Source organism: Ptychodera flava, chromosome 16 (assembly GCF_041260155.1).
Source record: "Ptychodera flava strain L36383 chromosome 16, AS_Pfla_20210202, whole genome shotgun sequence".
Taxonomy (NCBI): Eukaryota; Metazoa; Hemichordata; class Enteropneusta; family Ptychoderidae; genus Ptychodera; species Ptychodera flava.
The window spans coordinates 1347962-1371482 of record NC_091943.1 but is presented as its reverse complement, the minus strand read 5'-3'; the positions used below and the strand labels follow the sequence as shown (position 1 = coordinate 1371482).

The 23521-nt window shown below is 38.5% G+C and overlaps 1 long non-coding RNA gene across 1 annotated transcript in view; it reads right to left on the bottom strand.

Annotated features, from left to right (window-relative positions):
* Nucleotides 1-1623: 1623 nt before the first annotated feature.
* Nucleotides 1624-23521, bottom strand: part of LOC139114850 (uncharacterized) — a 28459-nt gene continuing 6561 nt past the window's right edge. Inside the window, exon 2 of the long non-coding RNA XR_011547975.1 lies at nucleotides 1624-2559. This is a non-coding gene — a long non-coding RNA (uncharacterized lncRNA). The remainder of the gene's footprint in view (nucleotides 2560-23521) is intronic.

Genomic DNA, 23521 nt, shown 5'->3' with positions numbered 1-23521 from the left:
GGTGCTACATGTCATTGATTCTCATTGGACACTGGTGCTACATGTCATTGATTCTCATTGGACACTGGTGCTACATGTCATGTGTGGCAGAATGTGTTTACTCTTTTCGAAATACCTCACGTCATTTCTTCATATTACATGGCAAGTCCACATATCTTTCTTTCATCGACCACGTGGCATGTCTTGTGTGTTTGATGATTTGTTTATTTGTTACATGTTGTGTATTTACTGATTTGTAAATTAAGATCCTTTGCATTTGACAAGGAACTTTTGATTACAGATAGTTATGACTGATTATTTATTCCACTGATGCTTTGCAAATGCCCGGTGCGTCCATCATGCAATTAATTATAGCTGAAGTTTTCAGTCAATCAGTTTTTGATGAACATCAAGCATCGTTACTTGTGGTCCAGGGGATGTTGATGTTTTAACAGTCACTCTTAAAGTTTGTTGACTTGGCTGTTTGCAACGTGGAGTCTATCGAATAGATTGCTTGTTTGTTTGTTTGTCATTTCTGTCCTCTATCGTCCTATTCAACGCTTCACCTCCTATCTGAAACTGCTTTCATATTTTGTTTTACAAGTCACTTGGGATCCAACTTCGATTGTTCAAATGATCAGGAAATCTTTATGTGCAAATATTTTGGGCTAATGTTCTTATTTTTGGTCCACACCTTTTGCTATGATAGCCTTGGTGAGACAGCTTTCATTATTTTAGCAGCTTCTGACGATGCCGTTTGAGTTGTGCAAAATTAAGTATAAATCTCTATATGTAATTATTATATATATTATTAGATATTTTGCTCAATTTTCTTCAAAAATTTTCCTGTGTTAAAATGTCTGTCCAATAGCTGTCAATTTCTTGTGTAATTTTCCCCAGTGACCTCAGACAGATTTCTGCAAATGATGATGGCTAAGTAGTATTCTAGGATTGAAAACGAAGGACGCTCGTAAACTACTCAAACGTCATCCCGAGCAACCTTACGAGTGCGTGCGTTCAAAAGTAAATACTGTGAATTCTCTTTGTTAATGTTTCATACTGTTTGCCGAAATAATTGGGCAGATGTGTAGGTGCGTAAACATGTTACTATCTACAAGGGCATTGATGAAAAGTTGCTGTATGAAAGAGATAAAAAAGTCTTCTTTCTCTAAACTCCCATTGGTATCGCAGAATGTTCAGCAACTTAAACTAATTTTCTATGATTTCTGTATGAATTTTCTCCTTAAAATAAAGTCTTAACATCGATCGATATTTTTATTCTAGTGCTAAGAAACTTTATTGCCACTGTGATATCAGTAGCCAAAGGTAACTAAGATTTAATATTTTCAAGTAAGTTTTTATTTTGATAACAGTCCAGTAAGACCGTGCAGGTACATTGTAACTTAAACTGGTAAAATACCGACACGGCTTCTACAGTCACGGTCACACAGGGTTCTCTGTGCAAGTCAAAAAGTGTCAGACATGCAAATGTAGGACATAATGTCAGAACAGAAAGCTGACATTGTAGATTTGTACTGACATGACAATTACACATAACATTCTCGTTGTCGCTCCGAGGCCTAAGCTTGTGCTTTACACAGTGTTACTATCAGCCGTAAGAAAGTATTGAATCTGACTATCAAATGGAGGGACTATGACTAAATAAAACAGAACGAAATTTTATATGACCACAGTGTACAAGTGTAAAAAGAAATTCACGCGTGGGAAGGATATCAACTCAGGTGTACGGTATTGTGCAACAGCGTTTTCAATATGTTTGAGTAACTATTGAAGTATCACGGTATCAGGAAACTTCCAAAAATACTATCTTTTTGGTTAAAACGTCAATAGAATCTAATTTATACTAGTGATTTATACTTGACCATTTTACTGGCGTAATCACGATATATACATATGACAACAATATGTTATAGTTTCTATGACATATGGTGTATCCCGATTTACATTTGTTGGTAAAAAACTTCTCATATCCGTCATAAGTCTGGTCCTTTCATGGTTTATTTCATCCCATATTTTTACAGAGCTGTAGACAGTACGGCAACCCCAGAAGTGCGCGGCGGTCGGAACTTGGAGCACCCTCACTTGGGTCTTGGTCTTGGTCAGTATCCCGCTCGAAGTCACAAGAAAAAGGCCATTTGCAGTGCGCGTTTCGGGCCGTTCGCTTCAGCCAATTACAGTAGGGTTTGCAGTTTTGAAGGGCCTGGTTGTACCACTCCCGCCTAGTCTTATCAATGTTGCTCTCCGTTTCCAAGGACAGTGTTCCTTCGTCTGCCCGTTTCCAGCTTGAACAGAATCGACCGCACGGCTTTTGGCCGACGTGCAAGAGTCGTAGCTGCCGCTGTCGATCTTTCCCGCCCTTGCACTTGGAGCCGCAACCATATTTCGCCCGCCTGACCAGTTCCGGTTCTTCCGCGTCGTCAGTTGTCTCTTGGTCCCATAACTGGACAGGGTGTTTCGTGTGTTCATCTAAAAGTTCTGATTCGGTAGAGAGTATGAAAAACAAGCCAACAACTCCAAACATCAACCATATACCCCTCATATTCCACGTTGAAAAAAGACCTGTAATCAAAATAAAGGGCACTGATTAAACCAGACGGCAATGTAATGCATTGACTTGCCTCTGCCTGTCTCGAAGAATACTTGTACAGGAGAACAAGTTACAATTCCATCTTTCGTACTAAGTATGAACTTTATAAAAATGGAAATTGATAGAATTCCTTGTATGATCTCCATAGCTCAAATCTTGGTTAAACTCAAAATAATTTTTGTGACTACCTTAACTTCTTTACTATCAGTAACTTTAGCACTATATGACCTTGCAGGGATCCCTAGACGTTTTTACAATCTGGTTCCGCTTATTTACCAAAAGAATCAATTTTTTGTCTTTTAGTTACCCGGATTCTCCATCACGCGGGTTACCGATTGTTTTTTTTTTGATTTTCGGCAACGTTTACGAGATGTTGCCTTGCAGAGAGGTTTCTCTAGGACTGGATACACCCAGGCGCCACAGAGTTGTTGTTGACAAAGTTATTTGAAATGTAGCTGCATCTAGCAATGATTTAGGCCGGTGAAGTATGCCTTTACACGTCAAAATGTTGCTTTTTCATAGACAAAACTTAAAGGCGTAGCTGAAAAATGTAATGTAAAACTACTTTACAGGAAATAAATTTTCATCGCCTAAAAAGTAAGAAAACTACTTATAATAATCGGATTAAAGACAAATCTGACATATACGATTTGATGAACGTTTTAAACCTTCCATATTCATACTGAAATTAGGTGCTAACTACTGACGCTTACATATTGTTTATGACACACTCGCAAACGCCGACATCTAAAACAATAGCGCTGTTAAATTATCGCAATATGGTATCTCCGACAGCAAGTTATATCACTAAGACTTCTGGAGCCAAAGGTCGATTATAGATGTATAAACTATTGTTCACCCAAGTCTTCGTTTGTATTTAATGAAACGCGATCTTGTTTATTATTTCTTTGTTTTGAATCAAACACCAGTAATTGTATTTCTTTTTAATCAACATTTCGATAGTTATACTTGAACTTTGCAAAAAACGGGAGGACTTAAAAGTTTTACCGACCATAAAAGTGTTTCCACACACATAGACCATGAAAGTTTGCCGTAGAAACTCACATGTTTCACTAATGTTTCACTAAAGACGAACGCGAACGAACGGTTCGTCGTATTTCCAAGCATACCATTGGTCAGCTTTCGTCGCATTTACGTGTCTCGTCGCAAATTCTGTAACGGGATTGGGTGGTACCCTAATTAATTAGTAATCGTCAGTTCTGTTCGTCGCCTTTCGTCTCATTATGATATTCTTCGTCTCATTATAATATTCGGTACTGCTTTGAATCGACACCACAGTGCAGCTGCATTCATGCCATCCAATCAGAAACGGGCTTCATGCATGACAGATGGGTGTCAGGACGGTAATGACAATCGATAAAATTACATGTCATTCACCTACTTGAAGGAAGGTCCCGCCATCATGTGTGGGAAACTCTTTCTACTGTCTAAGATAACACATACTTTTGTAATCCTGATAGTTAGAATAAGTGAATTAAAATCATTGTTCTAATTACTACAAACCATGCGTGTAATACTGTGTTTAGAGGAACTGTGTTAATCTCCTCACTATAGAAACCATTCTATTCACAATAGGGAATATATCTGCCGTACAGTCACATACTTAGAATTTAAAAAATAAAGTCGTTCGTTTGCAATAGCTCCTCATGTATTTCTTTTGATTTCATACAAACTCATTTCAAATTTCAGTGTTCATGTTTTCATGATGATCGAAGGCGTTAAAAATTGAGTCGGTGCAGTTGGCTGACTGTGATCCAAACGTTTCTCCTGGATTTGGGGCGAAATTTCCTGTACCGCGTTCACCCCCACACAATCAGCTGCAGTTCACAAATGTACACAAACCAGAATATTGAATAAGAACTTGTTTGAATCATGTCTAGTCATAAAAGGTTCCCAGTGACTGCAACCTCAGAAGAAATTGCCGACTCTAAACGCATTTTTGTTGCCCATTTTCAAAGAAATAGGCCTATTCGTGAATTTTCCATATATCGCAAATTTTCTGTAAATAGCAGCCATAAAACAGTACAAGATTGGTCGCATTATACATAAAACAGTTTTCTTTGGCTTCATATAATTTCTTATAGATAAACCACAATCACTCCCCTTTGCTGAACCATAAATCGCCATTATTTAGTGGTCGGAGATAAACCTAAGTACGGTCATCACGTTATCCCAGTCTAACGGCGCTGCATTGAATTCCCTTTTGTTGCAAGTTTTGTTCATTGTCTTGTCGGCAACACAAAGCATGGCCCGACTATTACAATGAGACGACCGAATATTAAAATGAGACGACAGGCGACGTACAGAGCTGACGATTACTAATTAATTAGGTGCCATCCAATCCCGTTGCAGAATTTGCGACGAGACATGTAAATGCGACGAAAGCTGACCAATGGTGTGCTTGGAAATACGACGAACCGTTCGTTCTCGTTCCTTTAGTGAAACATCGCTACTGAAACAAGTTTTAACGATATTTAAAATTCAAAATTGCCGCATATCACTGTGTTAACTTTATGGAGAAAAAATGAAATTTTCGATTTTCGAAAAGCTAAGCCGGTTAAAAGTTTTCTTACATCAAGAGCTTTAAAATAAGCCCCAACACCACAAGTGGTATATCAGAAGAGAATTGTAAAAGTTTGAGAGTCCGAATATCTGTCCCCGAGGCGCGTTTTACCTTAACAGTAATGCATAACACAAGGAGCATCTACTGAGTTCGCCTTGAAATTCCGCATAAGTTAGGACTATAAAAGTTTTTGGACTGATTTGCAAAAAATATGTTCATACGTTAGTTCCTTCTCGTTGAATCTGCACAGAGTGCAGTGGAAATCGTCAGGTGAAGAAGAGGTTCCTTTCGTTGTATTTGAGAAAAGTATCATCCATTTTTTATGTGAAATCTTTTCGGCTGCTTCTTTTAAAATAATGCGATATTACGCATACTCTGAAAATGCGTATGCTAAAATGGGTGTACTAGTACTAGTAATGTATAGTAGGGCAAATCTATGCAAATTTTCCATCTTTCATGATTACAGACTATGTTCTCTTCCCGCCCCCTTCCGCAATTCGGTCAGGCTAGGGCAGTGTATTACCGAGAATCATATCTGCCTGTCATTTACACTGAGTCAGATATGCGACCTCGCGCGTCCGACTAAGCTAAAGTTACAGTACAGAAACGTGGTTAAACTTGCGCGATAACAGTGCCTTCTTAATGGAGGGAAGTAGTCGATGCAAAAAATGCGGCGCACTGATAGTTATGAGTCGAAACCATGATCGCGCCTGTTAGAGGATTACTTCAACTGCTGTGGTCCATTTATACTTCAAAAAGGCGTTGGATAGCACAATGTCACTATTCGTATTCGAGCGATATTGATAGCTACCAATTAGCATTCGCCCTAATATATAGGAATATCACAATAGCTGAATTATGAAGACAATGATTGCTTTCTTAATCTGTTGTTCGTGATCTAAATATTTTATCTTACAAAATTAATATATCGTATAATGTGTATTTATATTAGCTTATATTAAACATCAAGATACGTATGTGAGTTAATTACAGAAGTATCCATCGGTCTATCTGCCTGCCTGTCTGTCTGTCTGTCTGTCTGTCTACCTATCTATCTATCTATCTATGTTATCTATCTATCTATCTATCTATCTATCTATCTATGATGTTTTACTATGTTTTGTGTGTAACTCGTAGTAACTCTTACGCAGATTGACAATATTGATTGCTTCATTCACTGATTAACTTCTCTCCGTCAGGTTCTGGATATTTCAGCTCAATACACGCCATGTCTGTGGCTTTTGTAGCTGTGTAGACTTTCACTTCATACTTGGGCTTATGCTAAGGCAGGCATACACAGCATTTGATTGAAGACACACTGACACGGATAAACCCCGTGGAATACTAATGTTTGTAGTGAGTCAAATCAGAGAAAAGACTCATTATCTGATTGATATGCACGTTTCACGTACATCTCCTAGCTGGAAGTGAAGTTGATGATAGGTTTGTTTTGTCGGGAAGGAGAAATTGGAACGTAATCGATGCCATCCGTTAGTATAGTTGAACAGGTGAGAGGTTTGACATAACTACCCTTACAGCGTAAACCCTGACTAGCTCCTGGCTTGATTTTCATGCATTAACTACTAACATTTTATCGTGTACAGCGAGTCGTTCGGAACTGATGGCGTTTATTAAATTCGTGTCTTTGATACGAAATTTAGAAGTGACTACAAAATGTTTTGGATGCCAGATTGTCAAATATTCATCATGAGACGTAGCCAGCTCTGAGACGCTCTTAACCCCAGTCTTCATGTACAATCCAAAAACGATATAGTGAATAATAATGTGTATGAAATAAATTTACAGAGAAACAGAACCAAAATACTTGTGTAGGCATAGTACGTGACTATAACACGAACTTCAGACCAGCCCTTACATTTTGTAATAACATACAAAGCATGAACTGAAGACGTATACCATTTTACTGTCAAAGTTGAATCTTCGGTCTTTGCCTCAACCGTGGGGCATGACCTGTTGTTCCTCTGGAAAAATCACTATACTGATGGAAATATATCTTAGCGGAATACAACTTATGATTGTTATGAGAACAGAGATACAGGTTTATTGTTACGGAGAAAATATTTTGTAGGGCCGAAAACTTTGAAGATTTGGTTTGATGACAAGTACAACGTAATTATTGAGCGTTGGAATGTGGATATGACAAAGCGGATGAATACCGTGACAGGTATACGAAAATTATTCCCAATCACGGAATGCAATCGAATTTCTGATCATTTCCCTCGAGTAATTCGATTTAATGCATTTAATATGATAAACTCATAGATACAATAGGGAAAGGCAAGGAATTGATTTTTAATATTCTCCGTCGTAGGAATATTACGATTTCTGGGAGGCAATCTTTATCTCTATGCAACGCCTTGCTCGAAACGTTTATATTTCCTCCAGAATTCAGAATATACCATTTCACACGCTTAATGTTTAATATCTTGGCAAATCTCAGAACATGGCGATAGCATGATCATATATCAAGTGGCCAAAATGCAAGGATGATATAAACACGATGTGAGTTAATCCATAGAGTTTTAACATTGCCCACTTTGGTATTCATGATCTACCAAGTGTCTAGAAATTAACTTGCTGTGGGTGTGAGCCATTTCGAAGCGAAATTAAAATTAAGGATGGAAACTGGAAACGCAAGACGCCATGATATTCCGCTTAAATAAGCTGGAAGGTCGTCGGTTGCAAGAACTTCCGCGAGTGATAGCGAGATTGTAATGTTGTTTAAGGTCTCTGACGAATAATGACTTTAAGTAGACCACTGGGGCGACCAAATTAGACATTTGAAACTTATTGCTCTGTCTGTAGAGACTTCCGCAATTGCGCGGTGCCTTTGAGAAACGTCATCGGAACATTTTCCGACGATTCACAACAATTTGACGTTTACTCGCCTCTTGAGTTGATTGACAGACGCTGTTCTCTTCCAGTTATTACCTTGTTCATTTCAGTTTTGATATTGCTTTTGACCGTACTCGGTAGATATTAATTCCTTTCTGAATGAAAGGTTTTCGCGTCTTAAATGTCAAAGGGCATGTGGACGGTAAGTTACTGGTTATCCGAACTAGGGTAGTTGTCATTAAAGGTCGCGACATTAATGTTAACATACGTTATAGCTGCTGTAATGCTCAATTTGTAAATTAAGTTTAAAATCCTCCATCGTCCGTTTCACGATCTAATGCATTGCTACTTTATTTCACATATTCCATTTTGTTTGTCAATATTATATTTAAGTTTTTCCCCCGACCTTTTATGTTTGTTCCATTTACAAGACAATTCTTTGCTTTTTCGACTGAATGACGCAATAAGATTTCCAAACCTTACAAATGCGATGTGTTCTTATCCAGTTGCACGCATTGCAAATATTGCACATTAAGTAAATAAGTTTGTCACATTGTCATCGCTTTATGGTTCTGTCCTGCGTGTATACTCCCTTTATTTCATCGAATACCGTTGGAACTTTCCCCCTAATGGTTAACTATGCCATGCAGTATTTGTCGTATTAAAAGGAAAGCCTTACAAACAAGTTTGGTCGTGGAAATATTAAACATATTTGGCAGACATTTTGAGTTGCAGGTGTGTTCGAACGCTTTCTTTTAAATACCCTGTTGTTTTTAAATTTATTCAAGGTTTAAACACAGACTTTAGTTTGTCCATGGTTTCAAAAAACAGTGACTTATATTGTTCAAATTTTTCATTAATTTTCATCACAGCGTTTCCCTTGCAAGTTAACAAGTAAGAAATGGCCACGCCCTCGACACATCCAGCCAGGCTATCGACGTCGCTCCTTAATTTCATACTTTTTTTCTGACAGAGAGTGAGAGTATTGAAGTGTGACAGACTGTGAAACTTCCTGGCGGAGTGGTAATGACAGAAGTGACGTATTTAACATTTTCATGCAATCTTCTTGGCTTTCTGAATGCTAATCAGGTCCAAAAAGGTTCACCATTCCTACTCTTACAATAACCAACCGTCATATGAATGATATCTTTCTACGATATTTGTGTCGTTCACTATAATTATATGATCTATGACTGTCTTCGATATCTATACAATGATATATTCAGTCGTGTATTAGTCTCCGCAAACTCCAATGGGTCTGGGTATGCACGAGTGAATCTTTCAGTGTACGATATCTATGTCTGTGTTCACTTTTTGAGTACCCCTGCCGAGATGAGAGACGCCGCATCAATAGCACGCAGCCATCACATCAGCCTGAACTATTTGTGGGAGGAAAATCCCTCAACAGTCAACACATAGCGAGTTGAGGGACTTTGTCGGAAGTGCCGATGTGTTATTCCCATTAAAAGTTCCTTTGGCGAAAAGATCTTATCAATGTAACTTGTAAAAACACAAACATACTAATTTTGATGAAAAGAACTACTAAATTTACTAAATTGGAAAAGTTAGTGTGAAAATGTGATCAGCAAAAAACTGTGATAAGAAAAATAGGCATACTTTTTTGCCTAGGGATTCATGCAAAACGTGCTTGAAATCTGTTTGGCCGGCTGATGACGTTCGATGGAATGGATGAGTTGTATTTGCGTGGTGTTTTACTCAATAAATGCCTGCTCAGTGCTGACGTCACAAATATCCCCATGCAAAATCACTTGAGGTGCTGGTACTCTCTAACGACGGGTTCTTTTATGAATTACACGTTAGCAGGGAATTGTAAAAAGCACAACCCTTCGGCAGAAGATCACGAATACTGTACGCCCGATTTATCCTAACACGTTCACTCTTTCTGCCCATTCTTAAACGAAATAATTGACATGCATTACTCGCCTTTCCCCCCTAGTCGTCGGACCGCTTTGTCAAAAAAGAGTATAGAACCTGCGTTTTGAGTGGACGTTCCCTAATTCAAGCGAAATCGATGGCTCTAAGTAGGGTGTGTTTAAAACGCAACAGATTTATAGCCTTAGCGACTCTAATTGAAGATGTACGCATTCAAACAGAATTTTCTGTCTTTGTAAAATCATTTTACACAATATAAATGTATAATCGAAATAGAAATCTTGTTAAATCAACTCGGGCTATACAGACATTTTTCTTTCATTCTTAATATCCTAAAATTCTATTTGCCACATCTGTGAGTGAGTTTTACTTTTCGCAAATAGATTGAGAAAATTTCTTGGTAACCATAAAATGTAGTGAAATGCCCTGACGGGGGATTCGTGGTTAACTGTGAACACTATTACACATTTTGCATTGTTACTTAGGTGATTTTGAATATGTGCGTGTGAACACAATTTTGTTGAACATGTCACGGAATTACGATGAATATTTGTAGCTTAACACTAATCGTCTTGATCTGCATGTTGATTTCTATAGAAGCCAAACGTTGTATCAGTCGCTTGGTTTCGTGGATATTTAGTGATCAAACTTCGATTTAATTTTCATCCATTTTACATCAAATCAGGCGTACAATGCCCTGACAAGTGTGCGTAATCGACTGGAATGCAACATTTTAGGATGGTTTCATAGTATTACATGAAAAATTTGTTGTCTAGTACGAGATGTGGCACTATAGATGGTGCAGATATCGATCTAGATTAAAATTACAGATACCATCAGAATATTGATACCATATACCAGTCTACTGTTACTGAACGGGGCCCTTCAGACTGCAACGTCATTAGTCTTGCCGTTTCGCTTTTGCCCACAATGACGTCAGTTCCATACATCATGTTATGTCCATGATATGAAATAAGTGCCCAAAAATTGAGTGTAAAGACTATGGAGGTTTTTAAAAACATATCGAAGTACTTTCACGATCTGCACGATGCTTTCTTATATCCTATTTTATATCTTTAAAATTTGAAAAAGCACTACGTCAGTCTATTCTTTCTTTTACTTATCTCACGCCAGGGTATCTTTAACTTCGTTTTTAATAAAACACCTCGAGAAGCCCTTTTTCGATGAATAAAGATCACAAAAAACGTTTTCGTTGTTTTCTATCGCTGGATACTAGTCGAAACTGCATCAATTGTTTTATCCATCGAAGTGTTCCAGAATAGCTCGAATTGTCACATTTTACGTCAGCTATCGGTGTGCCGATCAGGAAAATCGTTAAAAGCGGGAGGCAATAGATAAAGGAAGCGACGTATAAATACACACAATTATATAGTTATCGTTGTATAGTATACTCACTGCAATAATTTATAACCCTCCTTTTATCACGATTACAGCCGACGTGTATGGCATTGAAACACAAGCACGCATACAAAAGGACATTATCTTGTCAATCTTGATCAAACACAGTTAAATTAAAGCAATAAAATCTCGAATTCCGACCGAAGGCACACAATTACAGGTACAGGTATTTGAACAGTGAAAAGCATGTCACAGAAAGATGTTTTGTCAAAATAAAGAAATTCCAAGACAGACACGTTTCGCAACCTTCGAACGCACGAGTTTTTTCTTTCAAATTAAAAATCGGTGTCGACCAAACCCTCTCCCACATACCATTCCTATTGTATGTCCTAAATCAACTACTTCACCCTTCAGATGCTTCGATGACTAACTTCCATTCCATACATTCTGAATTTCATATCCAATTTTCACAACCTTTTCCCGCAGAAAAGGTTTTCCCTCTTCATAACGATTTCTCAGTGGGTAACCGTTTTTTGTAGATACATGTATGCTTCAACGTACAGTATTACCCAAAGCTGACACAATTGTTCTTAATTACATCGTTTGATACGAGGTAATGCTTCGATATGCTATGGTACACTAACAACCGACAGGATCTGAGAGAACATTTAGTATTGATGTAGCAGAGAATATGGTACATGAAACGAGAAATGAGTACAATTTGTATTCAAAGACAGTCTTAAGTTTACTAGACATAAAAGAGATAAGAACATGTACAACCATTAATGTGACCAACTCTCAATGAAAAAAAAGGTGCGAAAGTTGGAATTTTGGCAAAGTTCCATTTCCATGACCATTTCGTGGCATAGAAAATAGCGATGTTGTGGACCCGTTATAGTCTATGGTAGTCGTTGTACAGCTCGAGTTCTTGGCATCTTGGAACACTTCCCTTGATTACCCTTGTTCCATCTCACGGCAGACGGCGACACAGTACGGTAGGCCGATAAGCGATCTGGTCTGTATTACCCTTCCACTGTCTCCGTCATCACACTGCGGGGTACAGTCTCTCTGCGACCTGCGTTTGCGGATCCAGCTACAATAGGACCGGCAGTTTTGGAGCATTTTGCTGTTCCAAGCTTGTCGACGGGTCAGACTCGCGCCACTGTTCATCTCTGGTACCGTTTCTTCCCGTTTCCAGTACACGCACCCGGGCCAGGGGCTACAACTCACTGCTCGTGTGCTTCTCGATCTTTTAGCCTCATTTGAACGTAAGTTCAGTCTCGTAAAACTGCTGCGCAGAGGTGAGTGGTTCCCGCAGTCCGATATCTTCTCGTCGTTTTCGGCCTGTCCGCCACCTGAAACGTCCCTCTTATTACCGCCAGGAGGTCTGTCAGGACTGTGTTGGTCGTCCTGTTCTTCGGCAACTGTCATGTGTGAGGATGGCGAAAGCAGCGCGTTCATCAGCAGTAGGCAGATCGCAGTGATGTGTATGGAACGCATGGCTACACTGACCGAGTCCAGGGCAAACTTATGATATATATATAGCCTGGGAAATGTGACACGTCCTACCGTGATTTGCTATTACATAGGTGACGGAGAAGAAAGGAGACGTGTTAGGGTCTAACAATCACATTTCGCCTCAAGGCTGTCGAAGCTGCGTCAATTGTCGCACGTCATGAATCTCTGTAGAAAGAGCACTATTCGCGGAATAATCCTCCACGCTTCCGATGCTGTTAATTGGCTCAGGAAGTATAAACTATGAGCTATAAACTTTTGGAGTATTCCCTTTGTAACGGTTTTCTAACTCGTTGGTGTCAATTCATGCCCGCCCTCATCCATAAACAAATGTTTTGATTTACATATGAAGTGGGCGTGCAACAACCTCTTGCGAAATCGCCTGACAAAGGTAAGAGTCATCGACGAGGGGAAAGTCACGTTATTAGAACGAGTTCACAGTACCATGAAATACAATCAAATAATGTCATTTACGTATGATCTAGTTCCACCTTATTGTATACTTATTTGCAATTTAATTTCCACTGAGGAAAGTATCAGTCTAAAATCATTATTGTTATCCTTTTATCTGCTGTCATTATGTTATATATATATATATATATATATATATATATATATATATATATTATATATATATATATATATATATAATAATATAAATAAAATATATAAATATATATATATATATATATATATATATATATATATATATATATATATCTCGAAGAGGGAAATTACAGTGCTCGATTCGAAAAGCAGAGAGTTATAAACAATAACAAAAATTACTCTAAGTACAAAGTAATAATATAAATGAAAGTATAGAGCTAAGAATCCTTTCACTTCTCTCTGAAGATTGCATGGTGCATGAAACTTAAGTACAAGATATTATTACATTCTACTTGAAGTAATTTGTATTATTATCTTTAAATATATATATATATATATATATATATATATATATATATATATATATATATATATATATATATATATATAATGTAACAATACAGCATATGCAAGGAAAGCTTACTGCAAAATCAACTCCATCAATATGCTAACTGCTATTTGAAAGGCCTTGCCTGATGACCGTGACAAAACATTTGAATTATCGTCAGCTGCAAGCAACCGTCCTGAACAACAATGTCCACCATTTGCCATCACTTCAATACAACAGGTAGGCGTCGGTATCGGCTACGGTCAACATCCATGATGATGTCGTTAATAGCGATGATCGCTATTAACGACTCTTGATGCCAGAAACAATCAGTAATCTGTACCATTCTTACAGAAAAGTTAGCATCGTCAACTACCGTCAACAACTGCATGCTCCACTGTCTAGATACAAGATCCACTGTCATTAACAGACGAAACGACAGACGAGTCAACAACTGCAGGCACCCATAGTCACAGTTTAGACCTACAATCAGACGATGACCTGTGAACTTGTGATTAGTTACCAATGCCATGGTCATGAACGGCTTCTGACATACCATCAAATGAGAATTCGCTGGCAGCTCTCTTGCAAGTTTATTTGTGTTTATTTTTGTAATTGGTCTTTCAGCATGTTTTATTGTTAAAATAATCTGCGAATTTTATGTAACAAGGTGTGGAAATCCAGAAGGAGTAATATTTCATCGCTTTCATTTTGTCAACAAAAAGCGAAAACTAATTTATTCCCAATTGATTGTTCACAGGCTTGGCGGCCGTTTTAAAGTTCAAGTGTCGGTAAATATTGGGTAATTTATTTCTCTATAACAACATTTTGCAAGGCGACCCCTGATTTTTGTTCTTTATTTTGAAGGGGAAGTTGTTTAAAATTTCCATACAGAAAGTTTGAGCATAAGGTTTCGAGGCGCAAAACTACTAATACCTTAACTGTTGAGGGTTTATTTCACCCAACAAGTAAATGCACCAAGTGTCATTACATCTGTACCAATCGTTGTCATCCATGGCAAGCAAACAACCGTTACATTCAACTGTAAGCATGCCATCCCACTGACAGCAGCTGGAACCCTTTACCATCAGTACATCTGGGTGTAGGCAGTGTCAGCAGCTTGACTTACTTGTTACCAAATAAAAACCAAAACCAAAAAAGTAAACAAACAAAACAAAATGGTACCCATTACCACCAACGGCTGCACCATTCGCTGTCATCAGCTACAAGTAACATTGCATCAAGCAGGTAGAACGTATCACCATCACCGAAAAAAGTTAGCATTGCCATCACTAGTTCCGAGCAAACACGACACAAACTGATGCAAACTCTATTCCTTGTTGACAGATACAAAAATTCGTCGTCATTGATATGTAAAGGGATAAGCGCCAGTCACAATCCACAGAAGCAAGTAGCCATGCATTGAATGCCAATCAACCACTTCAGGTAACCATTGTCATTAAACAACATTAAATGTCTATTATCAGCAAAGGATGTCGGTATTCTTCACATTAACTGGTAAAAGAATCCACAATAGTAAAAAATAGTTCCTTCAACATGCTAACACCTGAGGGAATCCCTGCTGCTGAGCCCCTTACCGTCATCAGTCACTGTCACCTTTACTATTAGAAGGTACGGACAGCTTTACTACCATAGGAAAGAAGTAACCGTTACTGCAGACAACCTTAAGCTAGTATTGTCGTCAATATTAAGAAGTAGTACCGTCAACATCTGCAAACATCCTCTGTCTTCGACATCTGTAATCACCCAGTGTCATCAACAGGGGATTGCACTAGTGACCGCCATCAGAATAAAAGGTTTACTTTCCAACGCCTGCTTCAAACAAACAGTGGCATCAAAACGAGTAAAAGTCGTCATCGCCATGGATAGATAGGTACAGGCGTCAACTGTCAATGAAAGGTACGGTGCAAGTGTCCTTTGACCTTTATTGGAAAGACGCCAGGTGTAAGAATCAGTTACGGTCAACAACTGTATATCCCAATTACAATCAACAAACGAAGGAGTACCCTCAACCGTCAACAGATGCAGCCACTCTTGTATTGTGAATGTAACATGATGTTGAATCTATTGCTTGGTTACCGTCAACGAATATAGGGATTTATTACCATCAACAAATGAATGCCCCTACTCATGAACACACATGCAAACAGTCATAGGTAAGCTATAATTACCATTAACAAATGAAAGCGCCCATCAGCCATCACTGGACAAATTTACCCGTTATCGTCAACATGCACTGTCACTCGTGCATTGTAAATGCATTGTACTATCACTGTCAACAGCTGCAAGCACCTGTCATGCAGGTTCAAGTGCCCATTACCGTCAATAGGTTTGAGAACGCGTTGTCGTGAACTGACACGAGTATTCTTTGCAAGAAATAGATGAAACCAACCACTACTATTAAGAAATGCAATGAGCAGATTTAAGTCGCCTGTCCATTCGATATATATGCAACAGCCGCTAAAACGAATAAAAACCTATCACTTCAAAAGTTCAACATCCACTACCGTAAGCATTTGCTTGTATCCCATTGGCGCGACTGGTAGTTCGCTGATCACTGCGTCTCACGTGACTAGCTAGACGCAGCACGAAGTAAGACGCAGATACCGGCAAACCGCCATTTTGAAATGAGACAGTTTTTGGTCTCCCGGAAGTTGTTGATTGCGCATGCCCGCACATAGTGCATCATTTTTTATCGCGTGCTTTTTAGCCTAGTCTGGTACCTGCCAACATTTCAAAAGTTGTAAGAATGTTAATTAAATCCTTGATTAAATTCTAGCCACGTTCGCTGGGATAATTTTAGCTTTACTTCAAAGTAAAATCAGTCCGGGTCAGCTCCAAAATTGGAGACTCATTATGATAATGTATTCCGGCATTCAGCCAATCATCGACCAGATTACATCATTAATAAAGTACAGGTCACGCTGGGTCACAAATTACCCACCAAGTGTGATCGGCAGTTTTGGGCCGCTTATTAAGTCCCTGTCTTGTGAATTTCGACGATTTCGACAGTCAACATAATCCACGTGTTCTGCAGAAGGTCATGTCCAACAAGGAGTCCGATTAGTGAACAAATATTCGAAATATTGACGATTCATTTCTACCCCCAGTTAATCGATTTCGCTCAAGTACGGAGAATCATTTTGTGGATGTTCGTCATCTCTATTAGAAATACTGTTATAAAGGTTATTTGTGTAGGTACGCGTATAACATTTTGCAAGAAAGAAGAGCAATGTCAGAGCTTTAAAACGATACCTGTTTTGTAGTTGTCAAACGCAGACTAAAAATGGTACGCGATTTTGACAATGTGTTGACAGAGTGGCCAACACAACTGTTCCCCATACGGTAGAATTTGTATCGCTGCCATCTCCGATACAAATGGGGTATTCTGAACGATCTGTGTAGGTACACTATTTATATTTCGCAGGACTTCAAGCCAGAGTCTAGGAATCACAGCGATATATGGGGTTTGGTTGTCTTAGCCAGAATAAAACTGGTACGCGATTTTGAAATTGTGTTTTGACAGAGTGGCCACACAACTGTTCGACATTATGACAGAATACGGCGCGGAGTTCGACACAGTGTGGCGTACGTAACGAAGGACGCATGTGGAGGTTGCCAGGAAATACAATTTTTACTGATGGCGCGCTGGCCGCTGATTGGCTAATGAAAGGGGGAAATATTATGGTATAGCGTCTCCAATTTTGGAGCTGACCCGGACTGAAAATTGAACAGCCAATGACAGCGCCCCATGATTCAACCAATCAGATTTCGTAATTCGATACATGGCGGTTTCCCGTTACCTGCCTCTATGTGCTTGTCACTGAGGCGGGGACCAGCCAAGACTGGTAGAAGCACCGTTCGTAGTAATGGTTCTACTCCGGAATAAAAAGGACGCGATGCGTTCTACAGACTCAGTACGCCCAAATAATCACGTGATGCCGGTACAAACAAGCCCACATGTGTACTAACGCGTATGGAAATACACGTACGTCTAAGCGCGTTTGCGCACATGGTTTGTTTGTACCGTGGTCGATTCGAATTCCGGTTTGGCCTATTGCTTGTTACAACCCTGTCCATCAGTCAGATGGCAGTACCCGTCAACAACCGTCAGGTGGGAATACCCTGCCTCTCTTGACATCAGTAACAGACATGCGCAGCCAACTTCGTTTATCGGTGTATGTCTTTACCCGTTTCCTATATAGAACATGGTACCTGTTGCCAAATTCAAGCAACTTACTGCTCCCACTGAACAACTACAAGAACACACACTTCCTCAATCCCATCGGACATGTGCACGAACGTATGTATCGCTGTTTATGGAAATTGCTTTTCGAGTAGGGAAAGGTTCGGTGCTGTTCGCTTATTTCGCAGCAAAACAGAACTTTTTGAGTTTCTACTGACACTTCTGTTTATCTGACATTTTACAGAGATAAATTTCATCTTCTGCACTCGTCTTTTGTATATGAGTAAACCTTTTGTGAACATCTTCAATATGCAGACATGCCATCGTGGTCTTTGTTTTTCGGAGTCGGAAATGGGCAGGTGAGATTGCCCCGCCCCCCCCCTTTCATAATAGGTCTCCCTCTTGCGATAAATTGATGTTTGGCAACGTCAGGACACGTCGAATAATCAAATCCATAGCAGACACTGATACTCTAAGGGGCACACCTGAAGGTCAGTAGATGGTAGAAATCGGCGCCTTGAATATTTATAAATACAAACATGCCCCTTAAGATAATGTTGAATTGCACTACAGCTTAGCATTGGCCCAAAATTCTTAAGTCTCACCCTGTCATGTCTACGAAAGCACTGTGTTGAATGACATAAGCAAAGATGTCAGCCAAAAGTCTGCGATAAAATTTGTGTAGACTGGAGGTGAAAGCAATACACGATCTGGTACAATTACCAAATAGGTCGAAATAATTAGTAATCCAGCGTTTGGACAATTTTTTTACAAATCGTTCTTGCAACGTATGGCATCAATCGCTTTGAATTGCCTTAAAGCGTTCCCATCATTCCAATGGGCTAGTTAATGATTTCTCTCTCACTTAAAGCTTCACAAAAGCTGTGAAGTGTAGAGCGTCTTCTCCATGGCCAGATGCAAGTAAATCAGCCATACAATATATTTAGAGTGTTAGTATTTTATTCCATTCACTGCTCATGCAATTTTGTACTTTGAGACATTTTGAGAGACATTTGTGTTACAGTAATTGAAGTTGAAGTACTATGCTCTATTCAAAGCAATGTTGCTCATCTTTTCAAGATATATATATATATATATATATATATATATATATATATATATATATATATATATATATATATATATATATATATATATACCTTTGTTGCTTTAATATTGATCTGGAAATTTGGAAATAAAACTTTCTGACGTATGTCTGTTGAGATACCCTTCCTTTTTCTAAATTCCATATTTGCATCGAGGTACTATCCACATCCTTTCCATTGCCCAAAGGTGTTCGATAACCCTTATGACGTTTTCAATTCAAACGCCATGTTTCGGGGTTTTTTTTATTCGGTGCCGTATAGGACCGAGCAATCTTTGTCCATTTGGCACAAAATTCAGTTTTTGAAGCACCACTTAGCGGTTACAGCGACGAGGTTGAATTTTTGAGGATTTATTTCACTGTAAACGCTTATAAACTGGAAAAAATAACACAGGCTCTATAAGTCCAGAAGTGTTAGAGATCGAATTTAAATAACTGACGTTGTATGAGGCTTTTTGTATCACCTTCTTTAAGAGAAAATGAAATCAACTTTTGATTAAACAAATCATTTTCTTGTCCTCGCACATATCATTTAAGGCCTAAGAATGAATTCATGGCAAAATCAGATTTATTTTTGCTTTCATTTCAGTCAGTATAGAATAATGAAGATATAATTGAATACACCGACCATTGAGTATAATTTACTTTCGGAGATAAAGATTGTCAAAATGCGATTACTCGTCATATAATCATTCGATAAGTCACATTTTGGTGGTATTTGTCGAGTTGCTTGCACTCGTTTCAAAGGCAAATCATTAAGTTGGAATGAGACGTGTATTTTATACGCCTTGAAAATTTTGAAACTTTACTGTCTGCGCATTGCCAGTAGGCCTACGCTTAGTCCTACTCGTTGGGTGCATCAACCTCTAACTTAAATTGAACTTACTCACTCTGTTGAAGGACTGTGGATCTTAGAAATGTCAACGAAATCACTGTGTCTGTTTATGGTATATTTCTTGAGTTGACAGTTTCATAAATCGTGTCAGTGAAGAGCTCTATTTAAGGACTTCAGGGACAGTAAAATGCTTTGAAGTTCTTTCATAAGAATTCTCAAAACCTTCCTCCGCATCCTATTCTGCTCTCTTCTCTTCTCTTCTATTCCATTCCATTCTATTCCACTCCATTCTATTCCATTCCATTCTATTGTACTCTATTCTATTGTACTCAAATCTATTCTCTTCTATTCTCCTCTTTTCAAACCTATTCTATTCTATTCGATTCGATTCAATTGCATTGCATTTTATTGTATTCTATATTGTTCTATTCCGTTCTGTTTTATTCTGTTCTGTTTATTCTGCGAAGTCTTAATACCATCTCTACTTTGTCTTTATAAATATAAACGCACAAATTCGAACCTCAAATTAAATAATCCGGTAACTGACAAAGGATACTCTTAGAATTTCACACAGACTGGTGCAATGAACTGGACACGATAACTGTCAAGAATATCCAGAGGATGGATTTCTTTCACTTATGTACTGCGTAAAGTCGTTGCGACACCAAAGGGACAATGGAAGAAACAGCATCCTAGGTTACACACTTTGGTAAACGATTTCCAACTGATAATTGTTCAAAGTCTAAAGGGACATTTTTCAGTTTGTACAGAGCAAAGAAATGATATATATTGCAAATGTGAAAAGTAGGACACGACTGCTGTTGACATTTAATTTGAGCCTCCTTTATACAAATAGTACACAACTCGAAATTGAAAAGTTTAAAATTTTGCTCAAACTTTGCTGAAGAAACTTAAAATTTCTCTTTCATAGTCAAGACTTAGAAGTCACCGTGCAGAGTTTAGGATAAGATAGAAAAATACCGAAAATTCACAGCTAATTGAATTCAAAATGGCCCCTTATCCTGTGTTAACTTGATTGAAAAGAATGTCTTTTCAAAATTTTCACGAAATCAAGAAGGGGGAAAATCTTTACAACAGGTCTTAAAATGAGTGCACAGAAGCAGCTGACTATTAACTCTTCTCTGGGTACGGTCTTCCTGGATGACTAATTATAAAGCCTTTATGTTTGGCATTCTATACGTTCCAATAGCAATAAATTAGAACAATTAAGCCTGTGGCATTAGCAATTCCACATCGCAGTGTCTCATAAAACAAGAATTGTCTTCATCCAATTATTACTTTTCTGCATGGCATCAAAGACTGGAGTATCGCATACATGTAGAAGACGACATCCAATGCTGCTCAATTGTTCACAATGTTCACTTCCGTATTGCCTGCAAGTTCGTGATTTGTCTTGTAAACCGATTCGGTCCAAGCGTAAAGGGTCATGTTCCATGCATGCACCATCGCTACAGTAATTCAGACTTACTTAAGGTGGAGGACAATGGTAAAGTAAGAACAGTATCATTTTCTACGTAATTCTATATATTAAAGACAAAAAGTGAAAATACAAGATATATGTCGAGAAAATGTGATTTTACAGTCTTAATGTTTGAAATACATCGGCTGGAAATATATCCTACCCTTTAATTTTATTCGGCTCGTATATTTGAACGACAAATTTCAGCATTCAAAGAAGCAGAGAGCTGATACAGATTGAGGTGTAATTTTTTGCGTCCTTTTCTGGCTTTACGAATGACTTTCAAGTATATGGCGATACGAATGAGTCGCTGATATAGCAAAATAGGTGTACCAATGGTATTTTCATCGACTACGGCAAGACAATCTGCTACGTCAACACTTTCTTCACAGTTTCTTTTGTAGGGAGAGTAATTTTGGAATTTAATCTTGAAATCTAGTACGGTACACATTTTGAATGTTTCAAAGTTTCGACACGGATTCTCACGGGGAGTCTCCAGTAGAATTTTCAAGAAAGGGGCAATATGTCGATGGCATTTCACAATGGCATTACCTATCACTGCACAAACCTTGGTAGTCTTCTCACCTGAAGAGAGAATATTGTATAATCGTAACAGTGACTATGCAAATGATTCCTGTTCATTGAAGACAGTCCGAGCAAAATCGTTTTTTTTTAATAATGTTTGACCCGGTAATTGAATCCATTCGGTTAAATGTATAATCTTCTTGGTCAAATTCAGGCATCATTTGAAGTTTAGTTGGATCAGCTTGTGTATTTACTGCAATTTGCATAAGAGACTGTTGTCCGTGTGGCACGACACTTTGCGAGATCTTACGTGACTAGGCTACGAAGAAATTGCCTTGGACGCACCACAGTTGCGCGCCATTTAAACGTTGAAAACGCTTAGCGTGCGTCCTTTCAATGGAAATGTTAAAAGTGTACAGATACCCAATCATGTTTCAAGCTCCACTTATTTGACATGGCTGCCAACTATATGACCAGTAGATTAAAGTACGTAATTCTCGTGAGACCTGGCGATAGGCTAAAAACAGTATATTGGATATTTGTAGCGAATATTGACATTGCCATCGATGTATGATAATGTATCGTTGGAATACCTGCTTGCAGAAGAGACCGATTTTATTAGCAGATATAGCCTTTCCATACGTATTGATGTACCCAATAACCATTTTAGTGGTTGTACCATCTCCTGTTTGGTCCAAAACAAATACAAGTTGAACACATAAAGACTGGTTTAAACAATTAACATCTAGTGATCACATTATACTTGAAATTCGAGTTATAGACAAACTGACCCCGTCTCCTCCCTCCCCTCCCTCTCTCTCTCTCTCTCTCTCTCTCTCTCTCTCTCTCTCTCTCTCTCTCTCTCTCTCTCCCTCTCTCTCTCTCTCTCTCTCTCTCTCTTACTCTCTGACCCGATTTTAAATACCATGATAACCAACGCTAAATTTGTTGCTAGTTGCTGATAAGCAAATCGCCACTGCTGACTGCACTTTGTACATAGTGGAGGTATTATCATCCGGCACGTCACGGATTTATTTCTAGCACGCAACTGTAGTAACATTTTTATGTACAATGCCGTCTTTTTTGTTGTTAATAATTGATCAAAACTGCCGAAGGATATATCATATACTAAACTGTCCTTATTTAGGAAAATAGACACAAGTTGTAAAACTGAAAGGAGTCCTTCATCTCTGAAAAGCTAATCAAAATTTCTGAACGTGACGTCAGTGATCGTCTCCCCTTTAGATCATTGATCATCAATGTAGAAAGTGACAGTAAAGGTTTGCGTTTGATTGTCAACGACAGACACGTCGCTATCATCAAGTTGATATTCGAGGTAAGGTACATCAAATTGTGCAAAACAGCCATGGTGATGACATGTACAAATTCGTGTAAGTTAGTTTTACGAGCAATCGCTCACTTGCTTCGGTATAAAAGTAATGGTGGACAGAAGTAAATATAGCTTATACCTCTTTTCCCGTCCATTAATCAGCGATTATTGACCGTGAGAACGGCACCTGAAATCTTGATACAGTGCGATAAGGGTTTGCGCCGTACAGCTGACGCTTTCAACACAAATCGTTAGAAATACAGCAGCTTTAGAGACTTAAACAATCTCATATATATATATATATATATATA